The 10036-nt window shown below is 65.9% G+C and overlaps 1 long non-coding RNA gene across 1 annotated transcript; it reads right to left on the bottom strand.

Moving 5' to 3' along the window:
* Window positions 1-412: 412 nt before the first annotated feature.
* On the bottom strand, window positions 413-8140 carry LOC148042196 (uncharacterized). The gene is made up of 4 exons (XR_015695262.1): window positions 8069-8140; window positions 3047-3089; window positions 2342-2409; window positions 413-505 (listed from the first exon to the last, which is right to left on the bottom strand). It is a non-coding gene; the product is annotated as an uncharacterized LOC148042196 (long non-coding RNA).
* Between the last annotated feature and the right edge of the window lie 1896 nt (window positions 8141-10036).

Genomic DNA, 10036 nt, shown 5'->3' with positions numbered 1-10036 from the left:
TGGAGAGTCTCCGTTGCTCTTCTCTGAACTTTCTCCAAACTCTCAATCGCCCTTTTTTGAAGTCCGTGGACCAAAATCGGTGGCGGGATTCCAAGTGGGGCCTTACAAGCGCTATAAAGCTTGGAAACTCCGAGGGGCCCCCAGGGGGCAGCAGAGAGGGAGCCCAGGGTCTTCACAATAGACTCAGCAGGTGGGTGGGTGGGTTTTCTGGGGTCTGGGAGGGGGTGGAAACCAGGGAAGGGAAGGGAGACATTCTCTGGGGACTACCCTCCCCCCTCCACCCTCGTGGCAGTCAGTTACATCCTCCAGGGAAAAGCAATAAGCCGGGAGAACAGCTGCTCAATGGGCCTCTAGCATTCTGGGGGATGTAGTCCAAAACCCAGGGGGCCTCCCAGGGGCGGGGCCTGCCGTACCTCTCCCGCACGAAGTCCGCCAGCTCCTTGGCCGAGATCTGCCCGTGTTTCATGTTGTGGTAAAGGACATCGAATCCCTGGTTCTTCTCTCCCTGCGGGGGGGACGGAGACAGGAGAGAGTCAGTGGGAGGGGTCTTCCCAAGCTCTCCTGATGCCTCCCTGGCCCCTCCCAGGGCTGAGCTCTCCACCAGCCTGCAGGCGACCAAGAGGGGCAGCTGCCCAGGGGAGGGAAGGAGGCCCCCTGCCCACCGAGGGCAGAGCCCGGCTGGCAGCTGCAGTGCACAAGGCTGGACTACAAGTCCCCTCTTCCCCAGCCCAGGTGGAAGGAGGAGTCCAGGGGGGACCCTCTCCCTCCCCAGAGATTTCCAGAGGGAGCCTGAGAGGGGGGGGCTCTGTTGTTCTTCCGGAATTTGGGGGCTGAGTGGATGCCCCCCCAGGACCACCACCGGAGGGACCCCACTGGTAACAGCCAGTCCCCAAGGACGCCCCAGCTGAAGGAGGCTGGGTGGGGGCAGGGCTGGAGAAGGGCCCTGCGCATCCAGAGTCCCTTGCCCAAGAGACCTGGCATGGGGCAGCGTCCGCCAAGCAGCCTTGCCCCCCCCCTACCCCAGAGCCAAGGGCCCCTTCCCATGCCAGCCACTGAGCAAAACCTGGAGCAGACCAGGGCTGGATGTCCGGGGGGGTGGGCGGGTGGGTGGGAGCAGGAGGTGGGCACAGCAAACCCCCAAGAAGTCCAGGGCTGACAACTGAATCTGTTTGGGCCACTTAAAGATGGGACGAAGGAACCTGGAAGGGGAGAGCGGATCCTTCCCGCTTGGCATCGGGGCTGAAGGGATCTTTGGGGAAGAGGAGAGGAATTCCAAATCCGGAGAGAAGCACCGAATTTCCTGAATCCCAAACTCTCCTTCCAAACGTAGGAAAGGCTTCCCAGCACAGACCTCCTCTGGGAGGGGGAGGGGGGGCTCTCCCCCCCCAGTGAATCCAGTCCCCCACCCAGCTGAAACAGCTGCAGAAGCCTGGAGGGGGGCAGTGGAAGGAAGCTCCCCCACCTCTCCACCTGACGCTGGGCAGCTGAGGGAGGCTAGCCCCCTCCAAAGTGGGGGGGGGCTCAGGGCCGGGTCCTCCCCCCCCCCCTGCTCCCTTTCAGCCCCTTCTGAATGCAGATCAGCCCCCCTGGACTCAATTCGGGCCCCGTGGCTTTCCTCGGGCCCTGTCCAATCGGTCCTTCTTCAACCGGGCAGAGCAGAGCGGGAGGGGGAGCCCTCCTCCCTGAGGGCAGCCAGGACAGTTTTTGCTGGTCCAGCTCCCCCCCCCGCCCCCCCGTCTGCCCCCTTTTTGGCCACAGTGGTTCTTCAAAGCTGGGTTTCTTCCCATCAGTGAGAACTAGAAACTTGCCTGAGGCCCTGCACAGCAAGGCTCAGTGGGACACAGGATGTGGGGAGAGTTTCAGAGCCAAGGCCGCCTCGGGTGCCACTTTCGCTTTGGAGAGAGCTGGCGTGGCGTCCCACGTGGCAATGGAGGGCACCTCCCTCGGTGGGGACGGGGGCTGCCCTGGGCCTGGAGGCCACCCCAACCGGATTGGACTGCAGCTGCCATAGGGCATGTAGGGCCACCCTGCTGTGGTACCACGAGACCCCCACGAGGGCTCCCCTTTCCCTTCCAGAGGGGCCAGCAGCCGGGCTCCGTGCCAGTCCCCACAGATGCCGGGCCCCACTGGCTGAAATGCAGCAGGGGAGCCTCTCGAGGCCTCTGGGGTCTGCCGGGAGGGGGGGGAGCTTAGTCCCAACGGACCCCCCAGCTCCTCCTTTTGCCATGCTTGGGGAGCCTCCAGGTTGGCTAAGGCCTTGGCACTGCCACCCTGGGGCACCAGCTGCTGCTGGGGGACAGAAAAGCCCCCCCCCCCATAAGACACGAGGGCTTCTCCTTACCCAGAAGTGCTCCGCAAAGTAAGACATGGTGGGGGCAGGGCAGCCGGGCTCTTTCAGCTCCTGGAAACCTGGGGGAGGAAGACTCGGGTGAGGCTGGGGGTCTCCAGAGAGAGCCCAGAAAGGCTCCTGGGGCCCCCTGGGCCCCCAAGCAAAGACCCGGCTGATTCCTCCTGGGAGGTCTCTTGCCCCCCCCCCCTTGACCCGAAGGGCCCGTGAGGAAGGGGCCCCTGATGAAGGGGGAGGGGACCGCTGCAGAAGAGGCCCCCCTGATACAGAGGGGGGCTGCCTCATCCCAGCCCCATAGCTCTGCCCCTCCTCCCCCGCCCTCCCCCAGCCTTCTCTCAGGGGCCCCTCCCTTCAGGGCTGCTGCTGCCACTGGGGGCCAGGCTGAAGCAGCCAGAGGGGGCCGGCCCCAAAGACGGGAGCTCCACGGCCCACTTCCTCCCACAGGAAAGGGGGCAGAGGCTGGGCATCACACACACACGTGGCTCTCTCTCTGCACCCGAGCAGGCGGCTGCCTGCCGCTGGGGAGACCGTTTCTGGGGTTGCACCTCCAACCGGCAATGCAGGCGGGAGCAAAAACAGGAAGTTATCTCAGGGGACGCCATCTTGTTCTTTCCACTCCAAATGGGGGGGGGGTGGCATCCTTGTGCCCCTCCCTCTGCCCCCCCCCAGCCTCAAGGGGGAGGGGCTTTGCCTACTCACCTGTGTCTAGGTCATGCTCTTGCTGGCGGAAACTGACCGGACCCTGCCAGGGGAGAAGGAAGGTTTGAGGGGGGGGGGGCAGGCAGGGACCGAAAAGCCACTTCCTGAGGGAGGCGTTTCCTCCTTTGGCTTTACAGCTGCCCCGATGCCCCCCCCCCACGGTTACCCCCCCCCACCTGCGCCTGAGCCCCTGGGTGGGGAAGGGGGGGCTTTGCTCTCTTTCAAAAACTTTTACTATTATTTGAGATCTTTTTATCCCTTCTTCATAAGGTTTATGAATAACTCAAGGCAGCCAACGCATCTAACAGCCCTTCCTTCGCCTCCTCCTCACAACAACCCTGCGAGGTAGACTAAAATTGAGGGGCCTGGCTTTCATGCCTAAAGCGGGACTAGAACTCCCAGGAGGGGCTGCCCTCCAGCAGCAGCTGGAAGCCGGAGGCAGTGGTGCATGGGCATTGTGGTGCTCTTCCAGGCAGTCCCCCCACCCCTCTGCTCTGCTGGAGGGGGGCTACTGCCTAAACCCCCCCATGCCCAGAAGAGGCTCCATCGGATCCAAGAGGGAGCTGGGCTTGGGCCCTGCCCACTCAGCAGTGCCCCCTCACCTCCCTCCTCCCCCCTCCTGGCCGCTGCCCTGGTGATGAAGGGGGGGGGCATTTGGGCTTTGCGTGGGTTGGCAGCTGTTTCTTCCTGGGTGCAAAGTGGCCGGATCCGTTTGGGCCCCTGACCAAGAGAGACCCAGGGGCCCCACCAAGAGGGGGTCGCTGCGCTGTTGGTCTGGGGGGCTTCTCCTTCTCCTATTCCTTTCCTCCCCACCCAGGAGGGGGAGGGGGGGCACAGAAACCCTCCAATCGATCTGTCAATCAGAGCGGATGCTGGGCTGGGTCTCTGCCCATCGGCCTGAGCAAACGTGGCTCTTTACCCGGGCTGGATTGGCACAACCGCCGGGCACAAGGGACACCAGGCGGCACCCGATGGCCACAGGATGGCCTTTTGGCCCCTCTGGGTTGGGGGCCAAGCCCTCCCTTTCTCCCCAGGTCTCCCACAGGGAGGGGCTCATTCTCTGGCTCCAGCCGGGACAACCGGGGGTGGGGCCCATGGCAGCGGGGGGCTGGTGGCCGGCAGCTTCCTCAAAGGCCCGGAGGCCATGAACAGCAACCGGGCAAATGCCAGGACTGAGGAAGAGGGAGGGGGGGAAAGCCTTTGGGGGGGGGGGAAGAGGGGAGAGGATCCCTGGCATCGATCCATCCTCAGCCTCTACTCCACCGGCGTCCCCACCCCCTCTGGGCTTCCTGGTTTTTACACTCCTTGGTTTTTAAAAACTCCCCCTCTTCCCCCTCTGGGCTTCAACCCCCCTCCCCATTGGATGCTGGGGGTGGGGCAGAAAGGTGGTTCAGGGCCCCCTTGTAAGAATGTCAATGCAGAGGCTGCTGGTCCGCTGGCACCAGAAACCCCCCTCCCCCATCAATGTAGAGGATAGACAGTTCAAGGGGGGGGGGCTTTCCATGGCAGCTGCTGGGTGACGCTCCAGAGCCAGACTCCTTTGGCCAGGAAGCAGGAGAGCCCCCCCCCCTTTGCACTGCAGCCCCCCCCGCCACAAATTCCCAAAGGCCAGCAGAGTCTCAGCCACCAACTTGCTCCCAGGTGGTAGCAGGTGGGGCCCCCAAAAGACGGAGCTGCAGATTGACTGGGCCCCTTCCTTCTGCCAGAAAGGCTCCCATTGGCTGCGTGGGGCGGAGGGGGGCTCTCCCAGCCCCAGCTCTTGGAAACACAGCCCCCCCCCAACGCATGCCCACACTGGCAAAGCAGGTGAAGCGATGCCAGGCTGCCCATAACGGACCCAGAGCTGTGCCCAGAAGCCTCCTGGGGCGAAAGCAGGACCTGCAGGGGGGGGAGGGGGGCGGTCCAGGCAGTAGCAGCCCTCCCCCCTCCTGCTTTCAGGCAGGCAGGCAGGCAGGCAGCACCCCACAGAAGTGCCCTCTGGGGAGGCTGGAGGCCAAGTCGAGGGACACCTAGGCCCGCTTCCTGGGCACCCAACTGCCCCCCCCCCCGGCCCAACGCCTGAAGCATGAAAAGAGAGCGGGAGAGGGGGGGAAGGGGCCCCTGTGCCATTCTGGACAAACACCCCCCCCCTTCCTCTCCTTCCAAGCCTCCAGGGATGGAGCCCCGCAACCTGGGGGTGGTGGGGGGGGGAAGCCTTCCACTGGCTGATGGCGCTCAGGGTCAGAATTTTCCTCCCTAGTTCTCGGGGGCTCCTCTCCTGGGGGAGTCTCCATCCGTTGCTTCAGGAATAGGGCAGGGAGGGGGGCAGAAAAGGGACCTGGGATGGCATTGCCAAGCCCCAAGGCCTACCTTCTGGGAACTCAAGAGGAATTCAGAGAGACGGGCACTGAACAGGGGTGGACTAGATGATCTCCAGGACCCCCTCCAGGCCTTCATTCCAGGAGGCTGCTAAAGGCCCAGAGAAGGCCCATGGTGGCCTAGAGGCCGGGCCAGGCTCTCTGGATGCCCACAGGGGCACGGCCCCCTTTCTCTCCTTCTGGAGGGGAGGGCCCAGCGCCTGGGGTTTGGTCTTGGGGGGCTCAGTGGAAGGCTGGAGGAAACCTCTGGGGGAGGGGAGCTCTTGGGCAGAGGGCTTCAGCCCCCTCCCCTCCAGGGTCTCCGGGGGAGGCTTGGATTCTCCAGGACTTTATCCCTGCAGGACCCCCCCCCCGAATGGGTGGCCTGAAATCAGACGTGGGAGGGGGGGGGAGTTGAAGGACGAGGGCTCCCTTCCCTGGGGGGTCTTGAGGGGAGGTGGTGCAGCCTTCAGACTGACAAGTGTTAATGTGTTAAACCTGGAAGGGAATTTTTTTCTTTCCTCACCAGATTTGGTGGGTTTTCTGCTTCAAACAAAGAAGAAGCGGACACCCTCCCCCCCTCCAATTGGGTGGAGGGTCCGGCTGTGGCCTTTGGGTCACGGTGCCCATCCCCCCCCCCAGGGGCAATGCTGCAGCCTTCTGGGCTGGCACCAGACACAGCCTGGCACTGGGGCATCCTCATTCTCCCCTGGGACGGCTCTCCTGCCAGCAGAGACCTTGGAGGGGAGGCGGGGGGGGGGGACGGGACTTCAGGCCATCAGGAATGCCAAAGGAAGGAGGGGCCCATTCATTCCCAGGACAAACGGAGGACCTCAAGGGGGAGGGGGCCCCACTTGAAAAGCTGCCGTTTTGCATCTCCATGGCCTGGAGGGGCTTTGAGGGGCCCCAGGGCCCGCTCAGAACAAGGGGGCACCCCGGCCTCCTTCCGTGCCTCAGGATCCTCAGCCGTGGAGGGCCAGGAAACCTGGAAGGCCAGCCTACCTGGATGCCACGGAGGCTACTCCTCCGTGCTCCCTAGAGCTGAGCCGGGCCTTGTCCACGGGAGCTCAGGGGCTGCACCGGGAACCTCTTTGGGGTGGGCAGAGGGGGGCAAAGGAAGCTGAAGGGAGGCTCTTGGGTGCAGCCGGACCTCCCACCCCACCCCCACCCACCCCCGCCCCAGACTCCCTGAGCAGCAGCTTATTCCAGGGAGGCTTGGGACTCCCTGCTGGGGTGGGGGGGGGGGAGAGAAGGGCCTGGCCCAGCACTTGCAACCTGCACAGCCCTCCCCCCCCAGCAATGGGGAAGGGCAGAGTCTCCACCCAGCGGGAAGAAAGCAAAGCCCCAAAGCAGAAGCTAGGACTGCCCCCCTCCCCCTCCCCCCATCCAGGGGCCAAGCAGGAGTTGCCCTGCCCCTCCCTCCAGGAATGTGGCAGGCAGGACCCCGGGGCAATTCAGGGAGGGGGCAGTGCTCCTCTTAGATGGGAGGGGGTGGAGACTTCCCCCCCCCACCTGCCCAGCCCAAAGCTCCCCAGAGGAGGGAGGGGGGGCGACTTCAGGAAAGGAAGGGCTTTTGTGGGGCAGCCGCTCCGAGCGACTGTCCCTGCACACGGAGGCTCTGCTCCCAGCCCTCTTGCTGATGGTCCTGGGGGGGCGAAGGGCTGCGGCTGGCGGGGCCTGTGGGGCCGGCCTGGGGCTCCCGGCCTGGGGCTCCCGCCCTTCCTGCCTGCCCGTCTCCCGCCTGTTTCCAACATGTGGCGCGTTACGCACCCACAACACACAACTCCGTTTCCAGCGCAAGAAGCCTCCGTTTGCCCAGATCCCCCCAGGAAACCCCTGCAAGGCGGCCTCGGGGCTTCTCACCGGCCTCTCCCAGCCAGCCCGGAAGGTCCCTTCTCTGCCCGACCCGCCGGCCGGCAGCCCCGGGACCCTCGGCACAGCCCGAGCCCCAAACCCTGGGCTGAGGGCTGAGGAGGAAGCCGAGCGCCCCCCAAAACTGAGGGTGCCAAGCGCCGTGCCGGCCCCTCCGAGGAGCCAAGCCCCCCCCCAGCCCCCTGCCCGCCCGGCCCCCAGGCGCCTCCGCAGGCCGAGCCGGCGTCGAAAGTCCCCTCTTATCTCTCGGGCCGGACCTTTGGCTGGACACGCGGCAGCCCCCTCCCCCCCCAGAGGCCGAAGTGCGCCTCCCGCAGGGGGCCGGGACGCCCTGCCGAGGACCCCCGCCCCAACGCCCGCCCAGGCACCTGCAGCCCGAGCAGCCCCGCCGCTCGGGCCTACCGCGCCCCCCCCCGCCCGCTCCGGGAATGGGGGCCGCGATGTCTCCCCCGCCCCCCGCAGGGCGAGGCTGGTTGGCGGCCAGGGGGTCTCGGGCGCCCCCGGCAGAAAAGCGGCGCCGGGGGGGAAGTGACAGCCCCCCCCCAAGGCTCCGGGGGCGCCAAATCCAGCCCCCCCCGCAGCGCAGGGAAGGAAGCCGAGAGCGGAGCCCCCCCCCCGCTGGAAACAGCCTCCCCGGGACTGGCGGCCCCTCCCGCCGCTCCCCGCATTGGCGCCGCAATAAACAGGCGGGCGGGCGGGAGGCGCCGCGCGTGGATCCCCCTCCTTGCTTCCTCCCCCCACCCACCGCCGGGGGTCGCAGGGTCCCCCTCCCCCTCTGTCCGGGAGAGGCCGGGCGCGGGGGGGCCGCACTGACCTTCCGCGCTCCTTCGCATCGCGCACCTGCCTCGCCCGCCTCCGCCGCCCCAGGAGCCCCCCCCGCCGAGGAGGGGCGGGCGCGGGGCGGGGCTTGCGCGGGACAGAACGGAAGGGAGGCTCGGCCCCGATTGGCTGCCGCCGGCGCCGCCGAGCTCCGGCTCCTCATTTGCATGTTTAAAGCGGCAGCGCCGGCGTTTCCCTGGGCAGCCTCTGCGCAGGGCGGACGGGGCGGGCGCCGAGCCGGCACGGACGGGGCGCCCCTCGCGGCGGCTCCTCCCCAGAGGAGGGAAGGGGCGCCGCCCCCCGGGAGCCTGTCCGGCCCGGGGCTTCCCCTCAGGACGCGGCTCCGGAAAGCCCCGAGGCGGGTCTGTCGGGGCGGACCTCCAGAAACCCCCTTCCGAGGCTGCTCCGGCCTCCGGGAGCATCGCGTCCGCCCCCTCCGCCGAGACCCTGCACGGAAAGGGCCGCCTGCCGCCAGCAACCGCCCTGGATGGCCCCACCCGCGGGATGCCGGGCGGCGGGTCCCGGGAAAGCGGCAGTCGGGGGTTCGTGGGGGGGGGCACCCCTGAGCCCCCCTCCCTCCCCCGGGGCGCCGTTCCCGCTGCTCCCTCACCTTCCGGAACCTCCTAGTCCTCCCCCTCCCCCGGGGGTCCCACCGGCTTCAGCGCACCAGAGATGCTTCCCAAACCGTATCTTTTCCAGACAGTTGCCATGACAACACGTCTCCTCCATCCTCCCCGTTGTGCAACCAATGGCAACGGAGCCAGCTGATTTGGGGAGGGGGCGCAGGCGGGGACCAGGCAGCGTCTCCAGCAAGGACTAGCCCTCCAGTCAGAATGACAGGCGAGGAGACCCCCCCCCAGCCCTGGAGGCCAGTCTCAGCTGCAGGTCCCAAAGGGGGGGTTCCTCCTCAAGGGGAGCCCCCCCTCTTATCTGCCTCAAGGGTTCCCTGCCCTCCCAGGCCCCCAGTTCCCCTCCCCCAGGTGGCCCCCAGCCTCCCTCCACCTCCAGGTGCTCTGCTGGTGGCCCACTGCTCAGCTTGACCTCCGCAGGGCCACCCGCATGTGCAGCCCCCCTCCCCACAGTGACCTGTGAGCCCAGTGTGGCCAGGGAGCCCCTTCCCCAGATTCCCCCTCCCCCCCCGGCAGGATCCCAAAGACCCCCAGCGTCAACCGGCCAGCCAGGCCTTCACTGAGGGGGCCGCATTGAAAACCATTTCCCAGCCACTTGCTGGGTCCAAAGTGGGGTCTGAGGGTCTGTGTGCAGGTGCTGCCCCCCCCCCCACACACAGGAGGGCCACAAGCCCAGACCTCCCTCCCCTCCAGGGGGCCGGGCAGCCCCTGGCGGGGCATGGAGATGCACAAGAGAGAGAGAGAGAGAGAGAGAGAGAGAGAGAGACACGCGTTGAGCTACATACTTCTTTTAATGGTTTAATAGAGTCCAACACAAGTGTGCATTTGTGTGTGTACACACGTAACGTTTGTGTATCACGGGGTTAACTGTGTAATGGCTACAACAACCACATCCTTCCCCCCCCCCACAGCTGGGAGAGGAGGTCGGCTGAGGCCAGGGGAAGGGGGACCCCCGAGTGGCCAGCCAGCCAGCCCTCCCCTTCCCCCCCCTCCTCTGCCAGGCTCCCATACGAAGGGGGTGAAAACAGTCCCCCTCCCCAAAATACTTCTAGGCACACATCATGCGGATACAAAAGGCAGGGCTGACCCCGGAGGCAGGAGGGAATATGGAGGGGGGGGGACAATCAAAGGGGGAGGCCCCCCTCCCACACAGGAGCCCATCCCATAAATTATAAACCTTCCATTTGGTAACAGTTCCAGGGGGGGGGGTATTTTTTAGAAAAGAAATATAAAACGCATTAAAAAAACCACATTTCCTTCCTTAGAAAACGAAAGACTTAGTGTCACATTGCAAGGGGCTTCCCCCCCCCCCCCGACTTTCCTTCAAACGTTAA

The sequence above is a fragment of the Thamnophis sirtalis genome, unplaced genomic scaffold, assembly GCF_051295495.1.
Source record: "Thamnophis sirtalis isolate CommonGarterSnake01/CBP01778 unplaced genomic scaffold, rThaSir2_p1.2 scaffold_78, whole genome shotgun sequence".
NCBI lineage: Eukaryota > Metazoa > Chordata > Lepidosauria > Squamata > Natricidae > Thamnophis > Thamnophis sirtalis.
The sequence above is the reverse complement of the archived record's forward strand: the minus strand, read 5'-3'. Positions and strand labels throughout refer to the sequence as shown.